Here is a 24684-nt window from a genome sequence, read left to right as displayed (position 1 = left end):
AGAAGAATTACACCCCACTGGTAGCAGAACCTTCCTTACCTGGGGCAGGTGATCTAGCAAGGTTCCCCAGAGTCTGGATCATGAGATCAAGTTGCTCTACTGCTCGTGCAGCCTTTGAACCCATAACCATATAATTCTTCCCTTCTGCCCATGAATGCTCCCTTCATAATGTCTTTGTGAGAATCAAATAGACGAAGCCCTGAAAACAATTGGCTTAGGACCTAGCATGGGCCCGTGATTCATAAATATTGCTTATTGTGGATGTTAGTTTTTCATTGCTGTGACAACTACCCGAGTAAAACCACTTAAAGGAGAGATTTCTTTTGTCTCACTGTTTGGAAGTTTCAGGCCCTGTCAATGACACTCTGAGTTGGACAGAGAGGGATAGAAAGGCTTGACAAGCAAGATATACTCTTATAAGGCAAGTCTCCCAGCTCCACCACCATGATCTGTCCCTCTAATTCGGCCTCACTCAAAATATCCCATCCAGCTATGAGAACTCAATGGACTGATCCATGATAAGGTTCATGCCAAAGTACAATTACCTTTCAATAACACCCATGGCTAACAATCCATAAACCTTAAGAGTACGGATTGTTGGGGAGTAGGAGTGGATGGATGGTTCTTCAACTCCAGACTGTAACAGCTAGTATTATTAGGAGGTGAAACTGGGGTAACTGTGGGCAGTTTCTGTTCCTGCCTGAGTGAACTGGACTTCTCCTAGAGTTCCTGTTCTGCTCTAGACGGGTTTGCACTTCAGCGTGGTTGTCGTTATGTTGTCCATATTTCACCCACTCTACTTTTTACTTTGTGTGAGCCAAGGGTGTGTGGGAGATAGGCACAGTGCAGGAGTTGAAGCTAAAACCCACACTTGTTACCAAATGGTTGGCTCCTCAGCCAGTTTGGCTCCAAATCCAGTACTGTTCATGTCTCCCATAGGAACTTCGTGCTTTGCAACTCTCCCGCCCCTTATCCCCTTAAGAACATACGGAAAGAAACTCCTACAGGTTTTCATATTGTGTTCATTTAAATTATCACCAGAGAATCTACTTGTGCACCAATGTGAGAAGTGTGATTTTAAATGAAACGAATTTGATGGTATGACATTAGAAGTGTTAACTACGACCTCCAAAGGCACTGCAATGCACACTGTGCGTCAAGAGCTAGGTGGCATTATGGGTCATTTAACCCTGATGACAGCCATTACTCTGCAATGACTGACTTCAATGGTAGAATTTTGTTTTTAATTTTCATTTTTATTACACACATAGGAGTCAGTTCCCAGGAGCTCAACTCTGGGCCTTAGGCTTGGCTTCCAACACCTTCACCCACTGAACCATGTTGCCAGGCCCTCAGTGGCAGATGTTCTAAGATTAAGAAACAGAAGAAGAAAAAGTGAAGGGTGTAATTTCCTTTCTGCTTTGGAGAAAGAATAATAAACATTTCTGTTTTTCTTTTTTACTATAAAGACATCCGTTCAAAACGATGTCAGGAAACAAAAAAAGTATATAGGATATCAATACTTTCCTCCAGTTTCCAGTGTTTGACAGAAATTATTACATTTCCTTACCAGTGGAAAATTTATTAATGTAAGCAGGATGTTCTGGTCATTCTAGTCAGATATTAAGTATTCACAGATGATTAATTTTAAAGTGAAACCTAGGATTCAAATGGGCATCTTTGAAAATCATGTTCATAGGACCATGCCTTGACTTCTCAATTTATTCAATAACAAATATCCTTGTATGCTGATGTTACTTATCAGTTTCATTACATTTGCAATGCTTAATCCCACTTTGGATTTTAGGCACTAAACAAAGTTTTGCAATTTCCTCTAGCATGGTTTGGAATACCTCAGACAGTTTAAATATTTTCATGTTCACCATTGTATAGAACATCCGTGAGCCAAGACCTAACAAAACTGTTAATCCCAAGCGAATAAGAGTTAAAAAGACAACAATATAGCATGACCCACTTCCCACCCTGACCCACCCTCTCTAAGAGTAAGATTTTGACATTGCAGATGTTTGTGTAGGCCCTGTTGCTAGGAGAATATCACGTGATCAATAAGTCAGGTTCTTTCCTAAATGTTTAGAAAGTCTTCAGTGATTACCCATGTTGAAAATCAAATAATGTAATCTGTGCACCTTTCTGGGTTGCTAGTGGGTGTTTCTAAGAAACAAATTTAATTGCAACTTTGAAAATGTTGTTCCTGGTCTATTAGTAATGTCTGTCTGTATTGTCCTGACATTTAGCAACAAAGAGGTGGTTTTGTATGGGCAGCAGCATAGAGTGACAAATGAAAAATTACCCAAGTTGAATCAGGATTCATGCTTTCTATGAGTCACTGTGCTCTTTGGGGGGGGGGGGCCTCTGGGGAGTCAGTTTTGCTCATCTTTGTGGGCGAAACAATAATCAAGGACTCTAAGCTCTATAGTTTCAAAGCCACTAGCTGAGTACATAGTAAAATGATTCCAATACCAGCAATGTGTTCCTCAGACAGCCTGACAGGATAAATACCATGGACCGAGATTCTTCTCTCCCATGTTCTAAGATCACTCTGGACTTCTCAGAAGGATGTTTTCTTTGTGATCATTTCTTATTGGAGAAGCATGCTCTAGAAATCATCTTAGTTCATGATTTAAGCCACGCTGTTTGACTGTCTTTGAGCCAGAAATATTTTTCTTCTTTTCCCTCTGTGAGAAGCACTAAAACCACTTTCCTTCAGACGGAACTTTATATTTCAGACTGCTTTTTTAAAACATAATTTAAAGGGCAAGCCTTCCCTATAGGCTTCTTTATTTTGTCAATAAACATTTATTGAGCCCAATTATGTGGAAAGTACTATACTAGATGTTACAGAAGTTTACAAATAAGGGGAACAAGGATGGCTCCCGGTAATAAAAGATTTACTACTTAGAAATGGAGGCAACATGTACCTACCCTTGGAAAGCTTAAAGGAATGGATGGCTCCGTTGAAACAGTGCAGCCACATTCTTGGAATAATTCCTTTCTTTTACTTATTGTCACCTCTTACAAAATTACTTAATAAATATCACCTTAAGCTTTCTTTACGAGCAGTGAACCCTTTTCAAATTAAAAATCTCAAATTTCAGGTGGATATTTTTTATGCTCTAAAATATTACCCACAAATATTTGTTTCTGAAAAATGTCTCTCTCCACAGAACAAATCAGATTCCTTTTGGTGAGCCTCATTTTCTCTTTCACATTGTTCCATTCATTAAGTGAATGGTTGTTTTCTTTATTAAAAAAAAAAGTGATCTGTTCCCTACTGTCTAGGAGATTATATTCTCCTCTGGGTCTCCTAACTACAAGAGAGATAAGCTTAGAGTCTACATATGGAATGAGTTTTAGAAATATACCCTGTCACATGAAATTAGTAATTGTACAGGCTTTTGAAATAAAATTTCATTAAGCCATTTCATCGCCATGTAATGGAAGAAGTGCACCGATTTAAGCAAGGATGACCATTTCCCAGATTAGCACAAAGACATTAGGGCAGCTGCTTTTGAAAATGACTATTATTTAGTGGTTATTTGGTTCCTTTTCGCATTGCAGTGAAACTATCTAATCCCACACTCTAATGACTAATCTGTGAGGCATACAGTGATTTCCATTTGATCAAAATTAGCACTGCCAAAAGGATAACGCCAACTTTTTCCAGAACTACAAAGCAGTCCTTTTTCTTTGTTTCTTCACACAGCTGTACAGTTGTACTAAACACTGCCTTCTTAGAATGATTTTCAATAGTATCTTGTCTATAACATTTCAGAAAACCTCTTTCAGACTTTCTTTTTTTCTGTCTGCCCACAGTGAAAGAAAGTTGCCCATGTCTGAGCAGTGGGTACTCTTGACCACCTGTTTGCCACAGTCAGAGTGTATCTGTCAGCCTAGAGACATCTGGGATGCAGGCTCATCCCTCTGAGTACAGCTCAGAGACCTAGTCCTGCATTATTTCACATCAGAAATCCTCTTGTAGCGTTTGTCTCTATTGCATAAGCTGAGCTTCCTTTCAAGCCCTCGGCACCATGACTGATGGGTTTGAGACGTGCCCAAGGAAGATGCCAGCCTCTCTTGCAACATTAGGCAAACTTTTATAAGAACTGTACATGCTCTTATCCGGTATGGGTCATTGAAAATAGAAGTATTGGTATATTGTGAATGCATAAAGGCCTTTTCACCCTGTGTAAAGAACATCCAAGATATGAGAGATGCCAGCAAGCATGTTTTGAGTGCTTACTGTGTATGGCTGTGTGTGGTACTCTTGTGACTTACATAGATGAACTCACGCAAGTTTCAGCAACACAAAATTTACCTATCCACCACACCCTGTTCTTACGAGGGTATGGAAAGAGTTGGGGAAATAGTTCATGAAAAGATTAGAAGAGATATAAGGGATATTGTCATCAGCTTTATCATCATCTTCACGTACATCCCATGAAATTGTCGTAATCTTGTTCCAAGAGTAAAGAAAGTCACCATCGTTATTCCAAATATAAACAAGATGGTAAATTTACCCACATGGTAAATCTTCAACCATGTCTAAGCCTTTCTATAAGTTTCTTTCTAGGTTCTATTTATTTCAGAAAGTATGCTTAAAAATTTACATTGATAATAACTTGAAGAGAAAAAAATCAGTATACTTTAATGCAAACAGTGTCTCCAGACTCAGCAAAGACAAGTTTTTCTCATGATAGAAATCAATTCCTATGCTGTAGTCTGTGGTTAAAAAATGTTTTTTGATCTTGTTCAGAGTTGGCCCTTAGGGTTTTGCGAGTAGGTGTCATTGTGTGTGACGTCTCCTACTGTGAAAATCAACTTGCATTTGAATGTGCATCTTGACCCATAAATGTCACTGTGGTCCACTGAGCATCTGACTTCAACATTTCCTGTTGTAAAGCGAACAATGGGAAACAATATTTTTTTTCCCCTTGCAAAGAGAGCCAGTGACAGACTATGTGCCTCTGTCCCCATGAGTGTGTGGAATACAGACAAGAAAAACTGCATCAGTCAGGGTTTAAGTGCAACTATTGAGCAAGATGACAGAGAGCAACAAAGTTTCTGGACAGCTTTTGGGAAAACAAAACAAAGCGGATTATCCTTTCTGTTTCCATTTCGCTTCTTCCATTCACAGGACTGCATTTATCTATCGCGGTAACCCTTAGTCTAGCTGGCTGAACAATTTGCCTCAAAGTAAAGAGATAGGAAATTCTCTCTTCCTGTTCACTTTTCTGCTTTCTAGTCCCCTCTCTCCACCACACATAAACTTTATGTTGTTTAAACCCACACCCACTGCCCAGTTTGTAGGACCACTGCCCTGTGCTGAGGGGTGAAAAAGAACACTTCAAAGCAACACATCACATCCTGCTACCCACAAGCCTCATTGCTTATGTGAGATACAGGAACCCATGTGCAAATTCCTCATTCCCAGTCATTTACTGTGAAGAATTTCAGGCTTAGGGATGGCTTTGTAGATGGAACAAAAATAATCAGAAAATTAGAAGTCACAACGGATTTTTTTTTTTTACAAAATTAATTTCTAAGTGTTGTCTATTGAAATCTAACTGATCACCATTATTATTAAGCTTGAAATTTGAAAGCGTTAAAGTCAACTAGAAATTCTGTCTAGATTAATTGCTTGTCTTGTTACTCAGACAGAATGTCCTGACAAAAGATGCTCAAGGAAGGATGGGCCTATTCCAGCTTATAGTTCCAGAATGTAGTCTACCATGTCAAGGAGGTCTTGAGGGCAGAACCATGCAGCAGCAGGTCCCATTGCATGTGAGGTCAGGAGATGAAGGGCAGGGACTGCTAGAGCTCAGCACACCTTCTTCCTGTTATTCAGTCCAGGACCCGAGGGATAGTCCCATTTAGAGCTGAAGCAGGCCTTACCACCTCAGGTAGAAATCTAGATAACTCCTCCCAGGCCTTTCCAAAGGCTTTTTATCCTGGATGAGTACAGACCCTGTCAAGGTGATGATTGAGAGTAACCATCACTCTCTTCCAACTTGGAAAACCATGTATGTCTAGATTATTCCCTTACGAGGTCTTCAGGGTAAAGGACTGTATATGGGGTAGATACTTTCTTCTGTCTGGGGTTCCTTTGACAATATTTCTAACTCTCAGGAAGATCTACCAGGGGGACAGACAGAGGTAGATAGAAACTTGGATTGGTTAGTGTAAGAGATACATACTTAAGGCATGATCCTCCACTGTAATATTTAAGAATCAATTCCTCTTTTGGACATTTCCCCAACGCTTTTACTGACTAGAAGACAAACTAAGAAGAGAGGGATAAAAATCACACATCACTGGAAAAGTAGTGTTTCATTTTAAAGTTTTGACAGCTAACATGTGCCTTTCTTGTTGGTAAGGCTAAGGGTACCTTACCTACAACACTAAGGCAAACTGACCACTTACTCAGTGAACGAAGGCATTTAGGTATGTAAATAGCAGGCTGGCATGAGATACATTATCAGTAGTGGAGATGTAGGTGACTGAAGAGAAGAGGGTTTAATTCAGAAAGGTTATCTCATGTGTATTGGATTTGTCAATGTGAAAGAAAGCATGATTCCCAGGCGCCCAAAACAACAAGGCAGTCTAATTGATGGGCTTATTAAAGCAGCTGGAAACATCTGCTTACCTCAATCATAGAACTAAAATTCAGGGACTGTATATGTTAGTTATTCATAGTGAGAACAGCCCTCTGAGTCTCTAGGAACCAGTAAGAGGAGAGGGCTGCAAGTGCAGTCACACACACACACACACACACACACACACACACACACACACACACAGACCTATGCCTACATACACATATATATGCACACACCTACACTCATGTATACACATATACATATATCCATAGACCTATGCCCACATACATGCATATACACATACATACATACAAACATATACATATATACAGATCCATGCCCACATACACACATATATACACATATATACACATGCACCCTCACAAATACACACACACTCATATGCACAAAGAGACACATTTGCATGCATATACACACACATATACCCACATGCTCTCACGTGTACACATTTGTATATACCCACATACCCACACACATGTATACAAATATACATGCATACATATGCATACATACATATGCACACAAACACATAAATACATATCTAGACATACACATATACACACATGTACCCATATATACACTCTTGTACCCATGTACATACACACATGCATACATACAATAGGATCACTTGACACTTTTCACACAAATACTTAGAATCAAGATGCTTTGTGGTCCACCTCATTCTTAACTAGGATTATTTGCTTTGTTTAGGAATTTGTGATTCTGTATTGTCATAGCCAATAACTATTGCCACTAGGTCTTGTCAGAGCGGAGACTATCTGTTTCTGGAAGGAAAAGCCTGGAATCTATAACTGAGATAGGCAAGGGTATTTGTAATGGGAATATAAACCTTTAAATAAATAATTGTCCTTTCTTAGCATATTTAAAAAAACATATGTATAAAAAAATCATATTGAAGAAATTTATACTCAATGAAATTGTGACATTCACTCATCTAAAAAGCTTTGCTCATTCAAACCAGGGAGATTAATCACTGAAAGGAGATAAAAAAAAATTTTTTCCCTGAAAGAGAAGGGAAATAACTTAGCAGTAAATCATAGAGCAGGGCCAACATGAATCACAGAAAAAGGTACCAACTCCTATGATTTAGGTGACATATAAAAAATAGCCCTTCGTGGATTGACAGTTATAGGTATAAATGATAAAATTATTCAGCAGTGGTGTGTTCTCTTCTTGCCATTTGTCATTTCGCATCTGATTACTTCTAAGAATTTAATTAAAGGGGCAACAGAGCCATGTAGACCTTTGGAGAGTCTAATAATCAGATACCTTTCCAAACCTTTTTAAAGAAAAAGGTATGCCTCATCTGTCCCTTCCTTCTGTTATCACTGAACATCCTAAACATTTTTGTGCAGATGGTGTGTTTTGGGGAATTGCTGCAAAAACAAAAACTGACCAACCAACCAACCAAACAAATAAGCAAGCCTCAAGAATCAAAGGGACACTCAGCCATTACAGCTATCAGTAGGAAAAATACTTCAATGTAAGCATGCATTGAGAGACTATGAACAAACAGCTGCTAAACTGCTCTGCTCAAAGCTGCTACACAAGCTTTATTTTCAAACTTAAATCAAAGGTGGCTGTACTTTTTCTCCTGGCTTCCTATCTGAATGGAATGTTGTGAGTTTCCACAAACTTGTGTAGTGTGTGCACACCTGTGTGTTTGTGTATGTGTGTGTTTGTACATATATATATATTTAGATATATATGTGTGTGTTTACATTTATATATGTATGAATCCATGTATGTGTATTTGTATATGTCTGTGTGTGTGTGTGTGTGTGTGTGTGTGTGTGTGTGTGTGTGTGTGTTTGAGTAATGTGTGTTCAGACTCACAGAGACCTTAGACTTCACAGCTATCTTCTCTTCAAATAGAACAGCTATAAATCAAAAGCTGGTATTAAATAGACAAGGTGAAGGATGCCTTATATGATGGAGTAAGAAACAGTGTTATGCTTTGCATGAATCACATTTTAAGTTGCCTATAACGGGGAGGTTTTATTTCATGTTCTGTATAGTGCAGTGGTGAGTAGGTTTTATAAAATACATCCTGCAATGAAGTCTTCACCATTGAAATTTTTATACTAAGGCTCAACTACTACCATGACCATTAGACAGTGTACTCAACCAATACATTCCTAAAAATACACCTGTGCGTGTATATTTTTATTTGCAATTAAGAACAGTTAATACTACAAAACCAATTCACAGTCACTTTAAAGTTTTGCTCCCAAATAACTCCAGTGTGTTAAGTGACTAAATTAAGGCTTTTCTGTGTTTCCCCCCATCTCCCAGAGCAGAAATTAAATCAGTTTTAATTTATTTTATTTGCTAACACTGTGGATATAATTATTGCTGCCAAGTCTTTTTAATTGTTTTCAACTAGGTGCTCGCCTTTAAGTTGCAATAGACTTTGAATTCCACATTGTCAGAATTCCCCAGTAGATTCTGACAAAGCATCATAAATCCAGGTATTTAGGTTTATTGAATTTTGAAATGAGGTGATTAGTTGGTGCATGGATGAATGAATAGATGCAAAGCAAAATGAATTTTATGATTTACTTCGGTTTACAGGTTCCCTAGGAACCATTAGGTGTGAATTGTAAGATGTATTAAGAGGTAAGATACCACATTTATAATCAACTTGGCAAATTTTGCTCAAGTAAAGATACTGAGGCATTCTGCAGAGGAGTCACTGCTGAATAGGTGCTTGGCACCCACAATTAATTTTCCCTGTGTTGTCTTACACTCTCTCATAAGTCTGAGAGGCTAATGTGGGCGCTGTCAGGGGTTTTGTGATCAATGTGAAATGCTGCATGTGTTGTGCTTAGAGCTTTCTGCTGTAGTCTGTAGTCTAACGTTCGAGGTAATTACCAGTTTGACATTCAGATAAGATGCATGTAACTAAGCATTTTCCTTTAAAACTTAAGTTTCTCTCACATGTCCTTTGGAGTCCACAAGTGTATAGATTTTACTTATTGATCCTATCATATACAACCCATGCATTTCATGCGACACAGCACCAATCGTAGCCATAGACAGTGTTTAATGCAGACATGAAATATTAAAAGCATCTGTCTTAGTTAAGGTTTCTATTGTTGGGATAAAACACAATTACCAAAAGCAACTTGGGGAGGAAAGGGTTTATTTTGCTTACACTTCCACATCACAGTCTTTTGTTGAAGAAAGTGAGGGCAGGAAGTCAAAGAGGGAACCTAGAGGCAGGAACTGATGTAGAGGCCATGGAGGAACACAACTATTTGGCTTCCTCCTTATAGCTTGCTCAGTTTGCTTTCTTATATACCCTAAACCACCTTCCCAGGAGTGGGATGAGCCCTCCTACATCAATCATTAATCAAGGCAATACCCCCCCTACACACACACACACACACACACACACACACACACACACACACACACACACTTGCCTACAGGTCAATCTTATGGAAGCATTTTCTCAATTGAGTCCACCTCTTCTGAGATATGGCTGGGGTTGTGTCATGTACACCACCCTATCAGAGTCACAGCAGTGGTTGTGAACAGCCCCCGCCGCTCTGTGGTACTAAGTAAGCAATCGTTAGCTGATGGGGTAAGGCTTGTCAGGGAACTTTGCTGCCACTGAAAGTCCACCATTAGAAATTCAACTATGGTTTTGCTTAACATGTTTTACTTAAACCCCATGATAAATCCAGCTAGCCTCAGTGTGCTGAAAGATGATACCTTGGCCATTGACACCGGCAAGGGCAGGACTCAGTACTAGAAGAGGAACTGGGGGTGCCGTGGATTCTGGACAGCTGGGGATCTCCTCTGAGGGCCAGGAGAGTAGAAGCAGAAGGATAACAGGGAGGTTTGTGCAGCCTTGTTCCTAGTCCCAACCATGCAGGGTTGATGTACACACACACACACACACACACACACACACACACACTCCCCCCCCCCTCTCTCTCTCTCCTCAGATTTTTAAATCACAACACTGGGTGGTCATGTACTAGCCATCCTTCCTTTAGAAGTATTTTGACTTAATAGGATTTACAAAAAAACCTATATGCTCTATTTGAGAGTGAAATGGTAACGTTAAGAACACCATTGCATATATAAAAGGATGTATAACCTTAAACCCATAGTACTCAGTTCACTGTGACCTATGTTTCAGACTTCAGACGCCTTCAGAGGTGACCTGTCAGATTTCTTTGTGTCTAATCAGAGCCATCCTCCATGAGTTCCCTTTTTGCATGCTAATTACTACTGGCAATCTATTCCTGAAACACCCAAGGGGGTGGCCCAGGGTACCTAGCATCTTCTCATCCTTAAACATGTAACAATCCAGGAAGACTGAGGTTAGGTAGTCTTTTGATTTTGGAAATCAGGTGGAGACATGAAATATTTTCCATCCCAGAGATAGAAAAAGAACCTCTGGACTCTCCTTTATAGGGGCCGGAAACATGGGACTTGGGAAGTTCAGTTGAGTTCTGCAGTGGGAGTTCAGCCCAGATTATACTGCAGTCTGAGAATGCACCATTACTACCTAATGCAATATCAGTGTGCTCCTCTGGAAACCGTGGCTTTAGGCAGAAGGCTGTAGGGAGTTTTCTCATTTCTACATGGAACAGAGAAAGTAAGAATCACCTTCCGTGTAATGGGCGCACCAGAGGTTTGGTTGGAAGGGACATTGCTATGTATTCATCTGTAGGCCTGTTTTCAGAACGCGAAGACTCTCTAGCTCATCAGACTGGTTAAGGACAAAAGCCTGTATTGAGAGAAGCATCTTAACCCTAGTGAACTTTTACTCAGTGATCCAGAAATAGAAATAATCACAGTCCTATTTCAGGCAGTTATTGAGGGTGTTCTTTGGGATTATCGTACGGTGTCAAGAGCACCAGTGACTTCTCACTTCATGGGGAGACTTCAGCAAGAGCAGCGGTCCTTGTTAGGGGAGAGTTTTTCTTTTTTGGCAAAGACCTAGAATAATTTAGTTTCTGACCTATGTACATTGCAGACCCTACATCAGAATAGCCTGGGATTTGCCTTCTGGTTTACTTTTTCAAACTATCTCTATCAAATGAGACATTAATCTGTTAATGTTTAAAACTTGTATATGGGTTCATGACTCTGCATGACAAGAAAACCTTTTGGCTACTCCTCCTCCAGCTCTAAGGGCCCAGGGAAAAACAGGATGTGATCCTCATCTTAAGGAGTTACCAAATTGGCTGACATCAGGCGCAAGAAAATAAATAACCAAAATAACATTAAAGTGGATGTAGTAGGCCTATGGTTACATAGCAACAAACACCCACACCCACATGACCTGGCCAGAGAGCTGAAGAGGCCACAGGACTCCCTGGAATGGAGTAAAGAAGGATTTGATTTTATATCAATCATTTGTTCAAACCAACCTCCTCCTTTTCTGGGTTCTTTTATCTCTTTAGGAGAGGGGAAAAAAAAACAACATGTTTATCACTGACTGTTTTGTGATTTATTTAAGACCCTGCCATCCAAGAAGAAAGGAAATCATCCCTCAACTTTAGTATTATTCTAATTGCCTCTCTGTCACCTTAACTTCAAAGTCACTCTACTTCAAAGTTGGTATTTACTTTTCGATGCTCTTCCACTCAACCCACAATTAAGGTCTTGATGGATTAATTTCGTCTGAATTCTGTGGTAGGCTCTGTGCTCACTTCAGAGGGTGCAGACACTGCAAGGCTGGTTCCATGGTTGTTCCTTAGACAAGTGAGGAGTTGTTTTCCACATCTGAGGAAATGCTGTTTGCCTGTTCAGTACTTCTGGCCGTATAGTACTCATGCACGTAACTATCAGAACTAATCTGGAAATGTCTGGGGAAAATATATGGCTCAGTTGGCTTCCTTTTCCCCGAACCTCTAGCACAATGTCTGCTAACCCAGAATTTACATGAAGACAATTCAGTCAACAGACCCAACTCATAGGTAGGAAACATGCTAGAACTATATAGAATTTAAGAACTATATAGCTCTAGACCAACTACATGCAGCTTTCTGATGTACTTTCGTTACACACTGCATCCTTAAACAGAGTATTTCTAATATTTGAGGATTCTGTGGGTGAACAAGCAAAATAGTGCAATGCATGGCTGTGAGTTTGATCCCTCCACTTTTTTGTTCTTTCTGGCATGTCCTCTCCCACTCCTGACCATATGTTGAAGATGAATTATGTCGCCCTCAGAACAGTGAAGGATTTGGATCTTCTTTGCCGTATTTGCTTATTCATGTCTTCTCTGGGGCAGGAGATAATTATTTCGGCTTGAAAAATTTCCAGCTTCTGAGCCAGAACAAACAAAGGTCATTTTATGTTAACAAAGTACTTCATTATGAAAAGTGGATAAGTTTGCAGATTTTTTTTCTGAAGACTCCTAACCTAATAAGCAATGAGGATTTTAGCAATAACTAATTGTCACCTTAATCAGAAGAGTGGAATGTATATGTGGAAAATAGTCATATTTATTGTATTGTTTTAGTGAGTAGGTCCTCTCTGGGAACAAAGCTCTTGATTACTGTTGGTGTTAGTATTGCATTTCCTTATTGGTTTTGTTTGTTTGTTCATTGTATGCTTCTTTCATTCCCTCTTATGATAGGATCTCATTAGATAGCCCAGACTGGCCTAAAACACATCTTGCTTCTGCCTCTCCAGTGTGAGGTTATAGGCATAAGCTCCAAGAAGCAGCTACATTCCTTTCCCCTGCTTAATGTATAGAGTTAAAACAACATTGCCATGCAAATGTAAATACACATATTGCTATAGGGATTCTATTCATAATAACACAAAGTAAAACCAGACATAAACACATCATCTAACACTGGACATGGGTTTGCATCTTCAAAGATTTTTTGTGTTTTATATTAACACAAATGGTGACATTATTAAAGCATGGAGGACTTACTTCTCAGGTATCACCAAGAATTAACAGAATGAGACATTTTAGTGGCAGAGTGGTGGTTTTTGAGCCTATATAGTAGAAACCTTTCATGACAAAGGGTTTCATATTTGAACAACGGCACACTCCAGAGAGGAAGCAGTCCTATTCTCCACTGCCGCCTCCTCGCTTTCCACTCTGCCATCAATACTCTCTTTATTATCTGACATTTATCTACCAATGTATTGAACAAAGGAGAAATCATCTCCAGAAGGCCACAGTAATATGCTGTGTGCATGAAAAATGCATAAGGAATGCCCCCTAATCTTGTCAATAAACATATTAACATGAAACATTTTGTCCACTCCAATAACACCATAGATTTATGTGCATGTAATTGTGTATCACAGTAGCTCACAGAACACTTTTATGTAGTGCTTTCATATGTTGATAATAAATAAATACTTGATTCAGTAGCATTTTCAAGTCATGGACCAAATTTGATTTATTTCTACACTGTTGATGCCCAATACAGGGACTGGCTCATAATACGGTATGTAAGTTACCAGAGGTTAATCAAACTGAAAATATTTTGAGTTTTATTTTATGCATGACAAGACTAAGATTCACGAATTTAAAATGCAGTGGGAGCTGAGTCATTGGGGTATTGGGACAGAGACTGAAGTCAGCACTTTTGACATAGGGTTTTGCATTTGTGTTTTGCATTTCAACACTAGACCTCATACAAGGGGGAGGTGCAAGCCTGTGTGAAGCATGTTCGGCAGGTTCGTGGGTGAGGGGACAGCACCTCTCACAGAGAAAGAGGGAAAAGCAAGAGCTTTGTCGAACCAGCTTATCTGTATTTCAAAGGGCAGCTCTAAACTGGGGGTCCATCATTGATTTCCTCCATGACTCAGGTCTCTGCCTCCCTCACTCCTGTAGTTCAGGAGGAGTATTGGCTTGATGACGGTTATCAGTCTGATACTACAGAACCTTGACCATCAGAACCAGAACCTCAAGGGTCTTCAAACATTTCTCTACCTGTGCTGGGGACAAGCTATTTTTGTCCCCAAGTTAACTGTTGTAATCCTTTAGATGTCATTCAGTGGAGACCATTGAGGTCTGGAGAGCAGGTTGCATGTCTCGCTGCAATGCATGGACGACATAGTCAAGATTGGCCTTTTCCTTCGATGTGAGCAGAGGACATACCCAGTACACCAGTTCAAACTCTCTTTTCTATCCCCATGCTTCGTAGTTAGAGTACAGATTCCCCATCGTTTGTGTTAATATTATGTGAAATGAGCATAATAGTCTCATTTGCCAGCAGACTGTGTTAATTTCTAAGAGCAATAAATAAGTGATTAGCTCAGACTGAATGCCTGCTTTCTGCAAAGTACTCAGGGACGTTTTCTGAGCTTATTTGTAAAACAAGTAAAGTAGGAGGGGACAAAGTAGCTCTCACCAACACTCAACAACTAGGCTAGCCAGAACAACGAAGTACAACCCTGTGTCAAGGCAAACCAAATAGGCACCTGTTACCTGTTGTCCAGCAATTCCTCTAGATTGCTACCTTCCATCCTGTAGAGTAGCTGTTTAAGGCTCAGGGAGAAAACAACTCATAAGTCTTATGACGTCCATGAAACCAAGTAGAATCTAGTCACCAGCTGGTCTAGGACTCTCTTTCCCCATGCCTGTATAAGCAGGAAGGACTGTGGGGAGGAACTCTCAGAGAAGCCAAGCTTCCTAAGAGAGACACTTCAACAACCTTTCCAGCTGCCTGCCAGCCACACAATGCAGTGAGCTCCAGGGTCCCTGCCTTCAGCAGCCCTTGAGCATGCTGGAGTGGAAAATCAGTAAGGTAGCTTGACTGATTTTCTTTGAATCTAAATAAATAAAATGTATAAAAACAAAGAAAATCTCTTAAGACAGAAACTACTACCACTATTTTGTGAATAAAAACCTAGAGTTTCAGACAGATAGGGAGCACCCAAGCACAAAAACTAACCAAGGAATGTTGAGCATGGTGTTCAAGGATTCTTGGTACTCTCCATTGTCTGTTCCAGGTCTTAAAAGATATTTCTAGCTATGTATTTTAAGGCCAAGAAACTTTTCCCTCCATAAATTTCCCATAAGCCACACATTAGAAACTTTATTTTGGAAATACCACACTGGCACACTTCATATACAGAAATACACTCCAGAATGGCAGCGCTCTTATTCAGCCATCCCAGAGCCTTAATAAAATTCTGTGTTTTAAGTGCTGGAAGGCCATGAGAAATAGCAAGGAAAATCCAGCCCTGAGATGGAACGTCGTAGGCCAAGCTTCTGTTCTCAGTTCTGCCAAAAACTAGCAGTAAGTTGTTGGCATGTCGTCTCTCTTCCTTGTGCCTTAATTCCCACCCCCTCCTAGCCAACTCGATAGTGAAGGAGCCCTCCCATTCTAGATGTTATTTAAATATTTCACAGTCATAAGAGTGATTTTTCAGTAACTCACAGAGTGCACAAATGCATTTTGCTTTGAAAACTAAAACCATCAAAGACAAATAAAGTTGCATCTTCTCTGACAGAACTATCCAGTCCACACAGTAACAGAATCAAATTAGAAAAAAAAAAAAAAAAAGACTTTTATTTGTTTTAGCATTTTTGTTTGGTTTTGTTTTAGAAACAGATTTTAGTGGAATCTGTTTTGTTGGAGACCGTATTGAAGAAATAAATTTGCCTTTAAGTAGGAGAACAAAAAGAACATTCTTAAGATGCAGTTTATGGCCTGTTAGGGGCTAAATCAAGTATAGTAGCAGATCCATCCCAGTGTCTATGCCATGCTTTCATCAAGATTCAGGCTTCTGGACAACAGAGGTAAGACATGACCACTGATATAGATGGGCTGGGTCTGTATAGATCTGTGGTAGAGAATTGCCTGCCATGTGTGAGGTCCTGGGTCCCATCAGAACAACAACCCAAAAGCTTAGAATCAGAAAACATCATCTAAATGTGTCTAATACACAATTTATGGAGACTAATTCACTGATAACTTTATCACAGATGAAAATAAAATTCGCTTTATATTTGGAAGAGTTTTTTTTTTTTAAGGCAGCCCCTCCCTTAATCTATTTATTTTTGGAATCTCATGTTAGACATTCAACGATTTGAATGGATTGGGGATAGATATGATGTTGCCTCCTTTCATAATAAAATGAATCTTTATAGGAATTATCTTAATTTGAATGACTGCAGAAGGAATATTGATATGCCCTGTGAGAAACTGTCACCCACTGCTTTAACCTCTACAGTTAATGGTTGGCTGCTTAACTAATAGGGACTTAAATTCAGATGGGGATTAATAATCAAGCCCTCTGAAAGCCTTGTACTTTTCTTTTCACCAGAGAAAGAGAAAAAGACCATTGACAAATGAATGTGCTCTAATCCTAGGGAACTGTAGGTCTATTCGTTGTGCTTGGTTGTTTTACTGTTCCGGGAGAAATATCCCCCCCACACACACCCCGGCATCAAGGAAACACTCCTGAAACATTGACAAGTGAACCAACCACCATGGCTGACTCATCACTCCCATTCAGAATCAGGGAGGGTCTCCAGTAACGCCGACACTGACCGTATGAAACAATGCCGCTAGATTGTGTAGCTCGCATGGGGGAAAATAAAATGCTTGGGGAAATTGCCTCTTTGAAGTGAATGTCAGCATTTCTAAGTTTGATTCTTATTTTTATTTCAGAGTTAGTTTTTTTTTCTCTCCTGAAAGAAAGTGTGCGCGTGCATGTACACACACACACACACACACACACACACACACACACACACACACACATTCCTTTTTGGAAATGCACTTTTCTCTTGAATTCAGTCAAGTTAAAAAGAATCAATTGCTTCAAAATGAAGCTTTAAGAAGTTTTAAATACTGACCCTCCCCCGCAAGTGTCAGTATGCTAAGCACTGTGGGACATGAGGGGATGGGTAAATATATTTTAGCATATAATCTCACTAAGCATGGACTTAGGCATTGGTATCCCCCCACCCCTACCCCCTACTCTCCACCCCCCTGCCCCAGCAGTTCACTGCCAGTTGCTGCTGAGAACCTGAGGAGAAGCCTAGAAATCTTGATGAAATATGTAACCACTTCAAACTTCCCTCTGGCCTTCCCTACTTGCATTCACGTACTTTAAAAACAGTACCATTTCTGGTCCCACGTGTGACTTTATGAGATGGGACTCTCTGTGCTTACCAGGGGATACATCACAGTCATGTCTGAGCTTCAACACCGTGGAAGCAGGTGAAAGCAAACTGTTTGGTATGAGCTAGACATGAAGAGCAGTAGAGGGATTTGCCTCAAGAGTCTGGGCAAACTCAGACTTCAGCTGTTTACGGATTTTGAATATGGGGTTTGATGTCAAACTGTCAGCACCTACACTTCACAGGTTTCAGTGGAAGGTTTGTAATCTTTTGTTTTTAATTCCACCTTTAAGACTGAGGTGAAAGCAGCATTAGTCTGTTCAAATGGCTTCCTGGGGTTCATTAGTGGACGCAGAGTCCTCAAGCCATCTTGGAGCACTTGTTACAGCTGATCTCCAGGCACTGGGCATTCTGGTTGACCTTGTTAAAGGTAAGAGAGGTCAAACTTGGGTTCAACGGAGCCACTCTCTCACCAAGGAGACTGACAAGACAAAGTAATCAGCGTGTGTCACTTTCCATTAATCACAACACTTTCCTTTTCACGAAATACCAACAGATAATTGTTCCTAAATGCAATTTGCAACACTCCTGTGCAGCGGTTGAAGAAGCAGAAATAGGCAAACAGATAAGAACATTGTTTCGCTTGCAGGCAGCAAGGGCTTGCTATTCAGAGGCACATCATGCATAAACATTGATTTAGCCATGAGCTGACACTTATAAAGCTTTTGCTGTTTCCAGAAAGCCCCGTGGTCAGGCTAAGCAATAGCCAAGGGCAAGCGCTTTTACCTGCATGGCAAGGTTACATTCTATTTAAATTTCCTGGTCTCAAATAAATCAGCTTCCCTAACATTAGGCCACCACAGGATTGCCATAGGTGGGAACTAAGCGCACTAAATGAAATGTTTGCCTTTATCGTCAAAGACTCCTGGAGGGCAGCTTGTTGATTTTGAATAAATATTTCATTAAGTCCAAGCTGCTGCACGTAATTTGGAAGCGAAGGGTTCATTTAAATCAATGGAGGTGTCCAGCTTTCCTTAATAAATTGGCACATTTGTGCACAGTGAAGAAAATATTCCCTTTCCTCACCGAGGCTTCCTAATTTTTAAACCCCTCCAAAAGGATCATTCTTCTAAAAATGTTGGTGGTGTATGACAGTTTTTCTTCACAGGGCCGTGTAGTTTCATGGCTGGCCTTTTCTCTGGCTCGACATTAGCATAGGATCTATTTCCAAGCAGTAGCTGGGTTCTTTACCCTCTAACCAGACTCGAAGCCCTAGTTACAAAGCATACACCTATACTCAGCAGAGCTAAAACTACAGCCATGCACATGTTTCAAGGTACGGTACAAAACAGGTCAATAATACAGCATTTTTCGCCCCGTGCCCTGGGATTTTACAAACTCAACTGGAAGTTCAGATGGTAAATGGGAGGAAGCCTCTGGAGATCAGAGCAGGGGCCAGAACTGGGCCCTTACCTTCGACACCAACTTCAAACCTGTCAGGCATTCACTTTCTCCTGTTGTAGTCACTGGAAGTTGGGATCAGTTCAAATGTGCTTGGCTGTCCTGTTGTTATTAAGGTCCATAAATCAGACAGGTAACTTCAGCGCTAACAGAATGCGCAAACTGATGAGGACTTCTGGGGGTAACAGAACTGAAGATATTTCTTTTTTCCCTAAAACAAAAGTACAAAAGACAAGTTTTGATGTCAACCCTTAGAAGTTTACCCTCTGGATAATATGCTCATTCAACGAAACAATGGAGCTCGTTACAGACATATTTTGTCAATATATAAAGAGTAACTTGATCAGATACAACGCAGATTTATTTGTGAACATAATAGAATTTACCACATAAAATTGATTTTATCAACAGCTAATTGAGCCTAGGAGTTTTCACAGAGTGTTTCAATTTAAAACTTTAACCAACAATGATAAGTAATCGAAAGTATAAAATCACACACTGTCAAAATGAGCTACAGGATTCTCATTAACTATGCAAGTATAATGTTCTATTTTTTTTGTGGAGCTCAGATTTCATCACGTGTTCACCTTTACATTACAGTAACGTCTGTGACGGTTAACCTTTATCATGTTTAATCTTTCAACATGATTTTAGAGCATTTAGCATCTAATGAAACTAACACTACGTGATTGTAAGTGTGAATCATTGCTAACTGGCATGAAAAAGCATATTTGAACTTATTAAGCAATAACTGCATCCTAAGGACTGGACTGGACCCATCTGAACTTATTTAACCAGTGCAGCTGCATGTACACTGAAAAGCATCATCATATATATTTTTTATACAGAAGGGAAAGTGCAGAGGGACTCAGTATGTGATAAGAATCACCCAGAAAGCATTGAAGTTACACACATGACAAACCAAATGAGCAGTCTGTGGCCTCTGTCACTAAAGGACACCTCCCATATCTTCCAAGTTTACATGCCACATCTGAGGTCGGTCCTTCTTGACTTCAGTTATGGTAGTCATATGCATCTTAGAAATACCATGATCCTTTTTAGTGGACTGAAGACATCTCCTGTTAGAGACCTTCTGTTCTCTGCTAAGTGCTTGGGGATTTGAATAAGTTACCCTCAGGCTTTCTTTCCTCCGGAATAAAATGTTATTTATAACATGCACAAAGTAAGATGACGGAGTTTTAGCATAAATAGGTACAAACAGACTTAAGAGGAGAAATAGATAAGACTTAATAACTGAATGATGGAGTCCATCCTTGTGTATAATATTGATGCATTAAAATGTGGTCCCTCTTTGCAGTGGCTATTCTTCTGTCTATTAGGCTTTTTTGTCTCCTGCTCTGTACAGCACAGCACACAGCCGCAGTGAAGGGGCTCCTTTGAGGTTGCTTCCTCTTTCAAATAGCTGAGTTGGCGAACTTCTTGTTTCCTGAGTTGAGCAGGTGGAAGCAATGTCTGTCTGCCTAGCTAAGCTAATTTTCCTTTTCCTCTTGGCATCCAGGGCTTCCCTTCCTTCCTCTTTAATGGATGGAAGTTCTTTGGGGAGGCTTTTTTTTTTCCTTCCCTGTGTAAGTATACAGAAAAGCAGTGTAATGTTTTCTTCAACCTTATTAAATTGCATTTCACCCTTGAAAAATGACCCAGCGGTTCAGTGACTGCTTGGGTGTGAAATATGACAGAATATGGGGATGTGACAAAGACCTTGTCTCACGCATACAGTCCAGAATTGGAATGACACATGGAGACACAAAGCAGCACCAGATTTGGAAGGATGGTGGGTGAATGGGGTCATTTGGTACCATAGGGACTTCAATTCAACCACAGATAAAGTATAATTCCCATTCTTCTGTTTATTTATGAGGCTACAAAGTTGTCACTCAGGCCATACCCTTTTATCACTTCCTGACTCACTCACTAATCTAAGCCAAAAAGAAAATACCTACTTAGTAAAGGAGAGGATTCCCTGGTTTTCAGGCTAGGAGATTTTAAAAAATTGCCTGGAATATGAATTTTCATCTCATCCCTCACAAGAATTCCATTGATCTCTTCCTTCTCTGATGCTGGATCCTCTGTCATTCCTGGCAAGATATTGTTTGCTGTTGTTGAGTTACAAAGGTTTACATTCACTTTCTGCTGGACATAAAAATGGACATACAGGAGCTGAAATCATAATACAGAGAACTACAGAAGAATTTCCCATCATGATAACTGTTGTTTTAAAAATTGAATATCTCATAATATTAGCTCTGGATATGATTTGAGTTATTTCTCTGATGTGAAATATGCTACATGCCGTGGTAGGATTTTAAGAATGAAGCAAAGACTCCATAAGCGTTACTTCCCTGGGTATAGGATTAGTTGGTGGATGAGTGGAGAATACTGATTAAAACAGTTAACACAGATGTCTTAGTTAAGCTTTGTATTACAGTATAAAAGACCATGACCAAAAGCAACTTGGAAAGGAAAGGGTTTATTTGGTTTATACTTTCTTCACAGTCCATCACTTAGGGAAATCAAGGCAGGAACTGAATGCAGCTACTGGTTTGCTCTCCGTGGTTTGTTCAACCTACTTCCTTGTACAACCCAGAATCACTTGCTCAGGGATGACACCAGGCACTCTCACTACAACCAGTAATCAAGAAAATGCACCAAACAGACTTGCCTACAGGTCAATCATAATGACACAGAGGAATTCTCCCAGTTTGATAATTGTTGTTAAAAAATTTGTTAAAAAGCAGCACATAACATCTGTAGTTTTCAGAATATTAAAGTCAGAGAATAGATTATAGACAAATCTACAGATATATGGACCATTCCATCTACGTCATGCTACCTAGATTAATATTCTTCTCTATTGATGCACAGTACATGTTAAAGTCATTTAAATAATGGTATCCATGTTTTTATTAAATGTGATACACTAGTAGAAACAAAACCTGATGTAGGGTGAGAAGATTCTGGTCTGTCTAATCTCTCTGCTCAAAGTGAACACAGGAGTGTTCCACTGCATTACCTCAGGTATGAGCTCATCACAGAGAGTCGTGAAATTCTAGGTCTTCAAACTGAGACAACTAAGAAAACCTAAGCTTCTGACTTGATTTACCTTATCTGGAGTTCCTTCAAGTGTCTAAAATGTTCATCAGCCAGTCTTCCGCATTGACCCACACTATATCTGGCTAGCAGCCACTTTATCACATCTAGTCTCAAGTGCCATCAGATTTAGTTATCGGTGACCTCTCTCTCTCTCTCTCTCTCTCTCTCTCTCTCTCTCTCTCTCTCTTTCTTTCGTGTTTTTGAGACAGGGTTTCTCTGTGTTGTTTTGGTGCCTGTCCTGGATCTCACTCTGTAGACCAGGTTGGCCTCGAACTCACAGAGATCCGCCTGGCTCTGCCTCCCGAGTGCTGGGATTACAGGTTTGTGCCACCACCACCGCCCAGTAGAGGTTACTGTCTCTTCTGTTCAAGACATTTATGAGGAAGCTCAGTGGGTTTTACTTCTTGGTCTCCATAGTGAAAATTGGATGGAAGTGATAGATTGCAGGTCACAATATTGTGTTCCTGTTGAGATATACATGAAAAATACTTGACAAGGAACAGAGGAAGGCCTAAGATGTTCTTTTTTTTTTTTTTCTACCTTTATTACTGGTGGCTTCCTTAGTTTGGGTTTTGCTGTTTTGTTTCATTCTGTCTAGAGTCTGTTTTATGTGCTATTAAAAGTGGACTAGAATTCAGGACTTGTCAGGTTCTCTACCACTGAACTACACTCCCAAATAAAATAACTTAAAGAAGTAACAGTATGGAGTGCATTTTGAAAAGAAATAGATACACAATAATGAATAAAACAAAGGACTACTTTGTAGGTTTTGTTTTGTGATGTGAGTGAGTGAATAATGATTTTCTTCTGGAACCCATTTTTATAGTAGACTGAAAGAACCTGACGTCTCTAAAACCAGCAGGATATTTTAAGACTAATAAAGCAAAATAAGATAATTTTAGAGACGGTGTGGCACATAGATGGAAGAAATGATCACAAGTAGTCAAGAGCTCAAGCTAAAGGCACTGCATTAGGTAATTCCTTGTCACTGTGATAAAACAGCATGACCAAGGCAGCTTACAGAAGGAAGAGTTTATTAGGGACTTACAGTTCCAAAGGAATAGGAGCCTGTGACCATGATGTGTCCTTATAGGGTTTTGGTGTCAGAGAAATAGTGGCTACATAAAATGAGTCTAGTAGTATTCCTTCCTTTTTAGTTTTATGAAATAGTTCAAATAACATTAGCTTTTTTAATATTTAATGCAATATAACTATGTGTAGACGAATTTCTAAATGGTCTTATTAAATAAAAAACAAGGAGCCAGATATAGTGGTGAAATCCTGGGAAAGATCAGGGAAATAGGGAAAGCCACAGCTAACTTTACCTCACCAACTCTGCAGCTTCCAAATGCAAGTTACTTCCTGTCTACCCCCATCTATACGCCTTGCTGTTCTGCCATCTGATTTGCTCTCTCTGTTCAACTACATCACTTCCTCTTCCTACACAGCTCTGTCACTTCCTATCTGTCTGTACAGACCTCCATGGTTAACTAGTTTTGGAATTCAAGGCATGTGCCACTATGCCTGGCTCTATTCTGACTGTGGCCTTGAACACACAGAGATCCTGCCTGCTGAGTGTTAGGATTAAGGGCGTGTGCTACCGCTGCCTGACTTCTTTGTTTACTTAAAATGGCTTGCTATTTCCTCTGATCTCCAGGCAAGCTTTATTTATTAAAGCGCAGATAAAATATCACCACGTTTCACCACAAATAAAATATCACAACTATGAACCTATCCAATCCTGCGCATGTCTTTGTTGAGAAGCTATTGATGTACCAAACAATCTACCTCATTGCTTATGACAGATGTTAAGTTATCTATGTTTTGGTAGATCACATGGTCTCAAGAACTTCACCCATTCCTTAAAGATTATACATTATTTTGGAATCTAGATGTTCAAAGTGTTTCCTAATTATTCCCTAGATTTCACTTGTATCTGTTTTAATGTTCTCTTTTTCTTTCCCTGTTTTATTACTTTGGGTCCTGTCTTTGGAGGGAGGACTTGTTTGGCAGAGGACTTGTCAATTGTGCTAACTTTAAAAAGGTACACATAATCATTTCATTTATTCCTGTGTGCTTCATTTAGATCCACCCCCCAGTCCTTGATGCCTGCTGATTTGGGCTTTGACTTACTCTTGTTTTACTAATACCTCATCACAGACATATTTGTTTGAGGCCCCTATAGTTTTCACTATAAGCATTCATACTTACAAATACTCTCCATAGGGCTTTTGCTATATCCCAAAGACTCCTGTAAGTTTTATTTTCATTCCATTCTAGGATAATTTAATTTCTTCCATGATTTTTTCAGTGACTAGCAGATCATCTAGCAGTATTGTTCAAGCTCTGTGTATTAGTATAGTTTCTGTATTTTTTTTTAGT

At 39.7% G+C, this 24684-nt stretch overlaps 1 protein-coding gene across 1 annotated transcript in view; it reads left to right on the top strand.

Moving 5' to 3' along the window:
• The window catches only part of Tenm3 (teneurin transmembrane protein 3), a 2633929-nt gene that overhangs the window by 1570122 nt on the left and 1039123 nt on the right, over positions 1 to 24684 (top strand).

This window comes from Peromyscus californicus, unplaced genomic scaffold (assembly GCF_007827085.1).
Source record: "Peromyscus californicus insignis strain IS unplaced genomic scaffold, ASM782708v3 Scaffold_23__1_contigs__length_62951481, whole genome shotgun sequence".
In the NCBI taxonomy this organism is placed as follows: Eukaryota; Metazoa; Chordata; class Mammalia; order Rodentia; family Cricetidae; genus Peromyscus; species Peromyscus californicus.
Note: the sequence above shows the minus strand (reverse complement) of the source record. Positions and strands in the feature narration are given on the sequence as shown.